This window comes from Dromaius novaehollandiae, chromosome 16 (genome assembly GCF_036370855.1).
Source record: "Dromaius novaehollandiae isolate bDroNov1 chromosome 16, bDroNov1.hap1, whole genome shotgun sequence".
Classification (NCBI taxonomy): Eukaryota; Metazoa; Chordata; class Aves; order Casuariiformes; family Dromaiidae; genus Dromaius; species Dromaius novaehollandiae.
This window is the reverse complement of record NC_088113.1, coordinates 12,482,763-12,489,930: the sequence shown is the minus strand read 5'-3', so window position 1 is coordinate 12,489,930 and position 7,168 is coordinate 12,482,763.

Genomic DNA, 7,168 nt, shown 5'->3' with positions numbered 1-7,168 from the left:
CTGGCCCTCACTCTGAGGAAACCATGCTCACAAATGCAAATCTGCAAAATGGGTGTGCGATTGCCTGCCTAACTTGGAGATACGATTAAGATTACAGTTTGGGTAACTGACTATGTTAATACATTTAATTAGTAATTTGCATATGCAAGCTTTTAATTTTCAGTAGTTGGTGACTCATGCAGTTAAGTGCCAACCTTAGGCTTGCTGTCAGATTTAGATAAACGGACTATGCCAGCAGTACCCCCTTCCTGCCCCCAGCAAATGCACAGAGCAAGTATTGTGACCGGGCAAGATGTAATTTCTTGAAAATAGCCAGGCTTTGTCTATTCAAGAAGCAAGCGTGTTGTGGGGTGATGGATCTTCCTGCTGTTGTTTGGTAGCAGCTTTTGTTATTTCGTATTTTGCAAGACTCTTACATAAACCTAATTGATGTCTTTTATATTCATAACTGAACGGGGAGTTTGTTTGGTTTGGAGGTGACCAGCTTAATAAAGGTTAATTATGAGAAGACAGTTGCCAATAGCTAGGGATGATATCCCACTTTCTTAGTCAATTGGTCGGTGAGAGTTGATTCGATTGCTGCAATGCCGGTAACTCGATCGTTTGCTTCCTAATTTGGGGCTGACCTTTCACCCAGGCTTGGACAGAGCGGGATTTGGCAGTGGCAACTTGCCTGTGCACTTCCAGGCTTACATGCACCAGGAACTATTTATTTCTTTCTGTTTCACTTAGCTCGTGGAAATGTGCCTTCTCATCACGGGCGCAATTTCTCCTGCACAAGAAGGCCCCAAGCATAAGTGCCAGATCTCTCAGATCATCAGTCTGGGATAGATGCAGACTTTGGATTTATATGGCTCACTGGAGACCCATTTTTAGCATTTCATCTATAATAATAAAACTGTGAGAATGAAAAGTAGAAAGGTAAAAATAATAATCTGCAAAAATGTGATTTTTTTTTGCATGGAAAAGTTAATTTCACCTGCTTTTCCAATGGTGCTGTGACCACTGCTCAAGAGGAAATGTCACCCTATGGCCATTCACTCACACGAGTAAGTCACGGCGCTTGATCCGCTGTGGCTGCGCCCGTTCGCAGCGAGTCCCTGGCTGCAAAGGGAGGGCTCACCGAGCAAAGGGGGCTGTAATCGGCCACACGTGGACCTCCCAGGAGAGTGCGTCCTCCTCAGTGGTAATTAATTTTCTGCCCTGCAATATACTTAACAATGCAAAACACTGCTAATTTCTTTGTTCGTTAAACCTTTCCGTCAGCCTCTTAAAGGTACTTTTATGAACACCATTCATTCCTTTTCTGTGTTGATTGATGAGTCAGGCAAAATTACATGGACATTTATTATCATGACATGTTGTCCCTGAATAGCATGTTATTAGGTCCTTAATAAAGCTGTGACTATACCCACCAACATCAGGAATTACAGACTGTCAAAGGGAAGGGAATTGAAATGAAAATGCTGAGGAATCAGTGAAATTGCGTGAACATAAAGCTCAGATTTCAAGGGAGAAACAAGCAGGTAGAATCCAACTTTGCAGGTCTTTTCAGACACCTTAAAAAGTATGAGGCATGATAAAAATATGGCCTCTGCAGGAGATGTCATCATGCGGGATAGGTTTCTCTACTCCCTGGGTCAAAAAATTACTTTCTAATAGCATCTGCGTATTTTACATATATAATGAGCCAAATTCTATGTGGTCATGTTAATGCCTGGGAAGTGCTTAGAGTGAGGGACAATTTTGCTTCCAGGTATTTTCCCCAGAAGACTGTCTCGAGAGCAGACACTACAAAGGTAAATGAAAACTTTCCCTGCCTGATTCATTCATATTTTTAACATTGACTATAGATTTTAAGTAATGAATAAATGGTATTGTCAGTGTCTCTTATCTCATATTTCACAGCTCTTTAAACAAATAATACTTCAGATACCCTCCTCTATTCTCCCGTATCCTGGAAGTATCTGTTTAGAAATAAAAGAACTGAAGCACTGAAGGGTGAAGTGACTTGCTCAAGATCATAAAACAAGTTTGCAGCAATGCCAGAAACAGGATCTCACTTTCCTTACTCCAGAGCCACTAAGTCATCATTCCTGCCTAATTAATATGGGGCAGAGTCTCTGCAGTAGAGGCTGAAAAGTGACCAGCCAGGTTTGACATTTAGCAGAGAACAAGAGTAGTGAGCTTCTCTACCATGCCAGGCCCCACCAATGTGCTTCCCTGGGCAGTAGGAGAAAAGCCCTCCTCAGATCCCCAGCGAATGTTTAATCTCTTTGGGGAGGCTGGAGGAGAGCACAGACTACCTGAGAGTGAATTTGGTGAAGTGCTTATTTCGAGGTCACATTCACCTCCCTTCTCCCCTCAAGACAAGGTAGTATTTAGTTGAGGGAAGACTCTAGTACTGCATTTATAAAGCAAGAGAATAAAAGGCAGCTTTCCTTACAGGTGGGCTTTATGCAATGTTAAATGTTTTTGACAAGCACAGTTAATTTTCCCATTCGTCGTCTTCATTTCCTAAAGAGGCCTTCCTCGTGCCCCAAGTGCAAATGACAGGCCCTTCTCAGGATAAAGCCTGTTTTGAAGCAAATGAGGATTGGAAAGTTCGGACACACCGATATCTTCTTTTTGGACCAGAAGAGAATGAACACTTAAGTGATGAGGACAGTCCATGAGAAAGGAGTATGGAGCGGTTGGGAGATGGTCGTCATTTTCTTCACTGAATGCAGATGAGCATGAAACCAGCTTGTGCTTTCGCATGGCAGCACAGTGCACTGGTGTTTTCCCAGGCAGAAGCACATGCTGCATAAGGTAACTTTTTCTTTAAGGAAGAAAACCAACCCTATAATTTCTGGACTTTGTAGTAACCAAGATAACCCTTAGAGTGGGAGCAGTGTGCGAAGAACAGACCAATGTCTGCTGCAGTCTGCAGAAACCAACAAGTAATTGGTCTGAGAGGTCCAGGTTGCCCTGTTCATTTTAGGAGCCTGTGGATCAGAAGGATAACAGTGAGAGCACAGGTACCAACTTTGTTAGCAGTTTCATAGTCTTCTGAAAGGCATCTTGATTTTCTCTCCCAAGTAGGTGGAGCTTTGTTGGTGGGTGGAGCCTGGGAAAGGATTACCACTATTTTTTTTTTCCACATCTAATCCTGCCTTGAATGCTGCAGTGGAGTAATGGGGAGAAGGGGAGGATACTGCAGACTGCCCTCTCCAGACCTACTCCGTGGGCTCCCTAGTAGACAGGCCCTGCTGGAAGGGGGCACACGTGTTAGGAGGTACTTGTCCACAAGCCACCCTGCGTTGCAGAAAGCTGCCCTGCTCTTGCCTGGCTGGGTAAGGCCAGGTGGTCTCCAGCATGCACTCCAGCCCTCTGCTACCCCTGCTCTGGGAGTTCAGTTTGTTAAAGCAGGATTTTGCCTGATTTTTTAAAGAGAAACATTTTAATTGTACCTATCATTGTAAAGTGACTATAATGCCAGTAAAGCATGCCTAATTGGCAGGATTTAGAGACTGATCATTTCAATTTATGCCCAGAACAGGTAGGGCAGCAATGAAAGCCTCTCCCACCCAACCCCACCCCTTCTCACCAATGTGCCTCAACCCTGCCCTGGAGGGACCACCTGAAGGGCTGAGAAGGGAGTTCCCTCTCTGCGTGCAATAAAAAGGCACAGTCCTACAGTAAATACCAGTTTAAGCTTATGGCTGTTTAATAGCTAGTATACCTCTCATAATAAAGCTTTCACAGGGCTCGTGCAGAAGAGCACCTGCTAGTGAATTAATGCAAAAGGCAAGAGCAGGAGCCATTTGCTAAGGTTTTGCCTTTAAAGACTTGGCAGAAAACACTGGAGTGAAATTTTCACTTCATGTTACCATGAGGTCAGTGGGAAAATAGCTCAGTGCCCCTAGCCTGTCTGCTGGAAATGGTTCCCATCACTGCCACAGCTTGCAATAGCCTTCCCAGAACCGTGTGCTGTTTGGTATCACTTCCGTCTTTTCAGGCTTCTTCACCATGTTGAGATCTGCATTCTAGTCCTTTTTGCTGAACCCTTTCCAAATTGCCAACTTGTCTCATGAACTGTATCCCCTAGAACCAGACACAGGATTGTATTACAACAGGTTTGATTTCATCATTCCCACCTATTCTGAGTGCAACATAATCCACAAGCCAAAATCCATAGGAGCTAATTCTGGACAAGGGCACAATTGACTCGTTCGCATTATTGACAAAGGAAGAACTACCAAGGAGTAGTGGTTTTCCCCTGTAAAGTATCTGCTTATCTAAATAAAATGCTTTGCCATAAAAAGCCCTGTACAAACACCATGTCGCTGTGAGCCTTTAGAGAATTAGGCTTATGCAATTGCAAAAATAAAATAAAATAAAAATAACATTTTCCAGTAGCCATTAGTAGCACTCCGATTGCCCAATGCAGCAACTATTGCTTTTCTCAGCATCTGCTTTATCAGTTGTCTTCCAGCCCATAGAAATCCATGATTCTTGGCAGCAGCTCTTGCTGATGTGGAGTGGATTACTGTTTAAGAATCCTTTGATCACCAGCCAGGTACTAACACCATGCTCTGAAATTGTGACTTGCTGGACCTGGCCAGCATACAAGCTGAATGGGCTCCTCCAGCACAGTAAGAAGAAATCTTTTTTTCTTTTTTCTGGCCTGTTCGGGTGCATCTTATTTACTATCTTTCTGGACATCCAGTTTTGCCGTTGTACTTTCTTTCCCTGGGCTTATGCCCCTGCCACAGCTGCGTCACAGCAATGATCCAGAGGCCTGGCAGCCACTTCTGGCTCTGGAAAGACATGTTTCACCAAAGTACTTGACACATGCAAAACTTTGAAGCTTGTGTTCAGCACTGGTTTGCTTATGCTCAGGTATAACACACACTGAAGTGCTTTGTTGAGCTGGGGCCCACAGATGGCTGTTGTTAGACCACAGGCAGCATCCAACCTGATAGATGTTTTTTTTCCCTGGGGAGTGCAAAACGCTGATCCACTGTCATCTCCCCTTGCGCAGCAAGAGACTGCCGAATCAGCCCATGTGCATAGGTAGCTCCCTAGAATTTGAACACACACGATATGAAAGTGCGCAAAATTTACTAGGGCATGTATTGTAAAGCAGAGCAGGACACAAAAATTTTCCCAGAGACATTGTGAGCTCAGATCCATGATATACAGATCCATGTAAATGCATCCACATAGATACAGATCTATGCATTTATCATTACTCATGCGAGTAATAATAGTTCCACTGAAATCACTGCAGCTACATGTGTAAAATGAAGCACATGTGTAAGATCAGGATCTAAATATATAATAGGCAAACACACCTGCAGCTATGGCAACTGCACTCATAACTAGAGAGGCACATATGTGCATACAGCTTCTATTACATTTAGGGGCTAACAGACAATCTAACGATACAATAAACTGGTAAAAGAACCAGGAACAGAAACTGTGTCTTTCAATTCATGTGCTTTTGTCAAAGCTCAGTATTAGTCTCATGCTTCTTCATTTCCGCATTCAGAAATTAAGTCAGTGTTCTGCATTCATTAACTCTGCAGCTATCTAATTTGCTTTGAAAGTGTTTAAGGGTACTGTGTATGCAAGGGCTAAAGTCATGTGGGCTGACTTCTGCCTTCTCTTCTACTCCTTCAGATTTAGGGACTCAACCCAGCAATCAGCTCTATTCTTAACTTTAAGCACAGAAATATTTTCTGCCACCATGACCAGTCAGCAGTAACTCAACAGCAGGAAAGCAGTGCTGCTGGAAAGTCATCTTTACAGAGCTGGCACGAAAGCGGGCGTTGTGTGCTGAAGTTAAAGTGTAAGTGGCCATGGTCCAGCTTGCATTCCTTTAACAACAAAACTTCTCATTTTTTTTCTAATTCAACTCATCTTGGTGGTGCCAAGTTATCCCATAGATTTTATTCTGCTCCTTGTACATTTAAATGTTAGCCATGCTTAAGTATCCTGATGAATTACATTCTAGCTTCATTTTCTGGCCTTTTGTATTTCAGGAAACAATAAAAACAGAATCTGTATTTTACTTTTTCACCTAGGCTCATAGAAGTGTGGCAAATTGCTGTCAGAAACATCCACCCCCGAGTCACGGCGTAGATGGCTGAGGCTGGGGAAATGAGCAAAGCAGCACTGCTGCTAGCTTGCCACCAGCGCTCCCCTTCTGCTTCGCCGGCCGGCTCCAGGCACTTTCTCTTGTTCTTGTGATTCCCTTCCTGAATTACTTCAGCCAAGTAATTGTTTCATCATCTTGCACAGAAAATATTTTCCCATCGTGTCACCGTGACATGCATTTCTAAAGCCAAAGCTCCTCTGCTTGCTTATACAAAATACGAACCAGGCACTCCGAACCTCCGCGGAGCCGGGTTGCAGGTGAGCTAGCGCAGGAGAGGGACAGGCAGCAGATTAGGCGTTAGAGGGATCTTTGTGTTGTTTGAAAGAGACTTTGATTCCTCTTATTGTAATTTCTAGACATCAATGAACTACCTAGCACCGGTTTAATGATCTGCCACTGCAATATACTAGTAAACCCAAGGTATTTATGGAGAACAAACAAGCCATTGCTCTTGCTTTATATGGTGATATGAACCATCAGATTTTGTAGCCGCTGTCAAAAACGCCATTCTTTACTCGGGCTGGCGGGATGTCCAGAGCTGTCTGGGTTGGAGCCTGTCAAAGCAGGGCTGCTGATCAGGCCAGCTGTCCTGTAGTGTACCTACAGAGGGAACGTGTGAGTTCTTGGAGGATTTATTAGTCTGTAAATCACTTGAAATTACAAAATGGGACCTAAATAAAACCTCAGGTTTAAATACCCTAAACTCTGAGAAAGTGCTTTGATAGCTGTGCAATGTGTGATATAGGAATCCCAGGGACAAGAGCAGATGGGACAGGGCAAGGCCGAAACTGGATATAGATCAGTGTCTTGGATTTTAATTAGCTAGAAAAAATTGTTGGATCTAAATATTCTGAATTTGTAAAAATTTTAGAACAAATGAAGGTTAAATTTGCTCTATTCTGTGAAAGTGTGACAGCCAGTAGGAAGGTTTGGGATTAGATATGTGTGTCCCTATTGTGGATGCAAATCAATTTGCTTCAGCCACAATTAACCCATCCATACTAGTTCTGAACTGCATCCCTG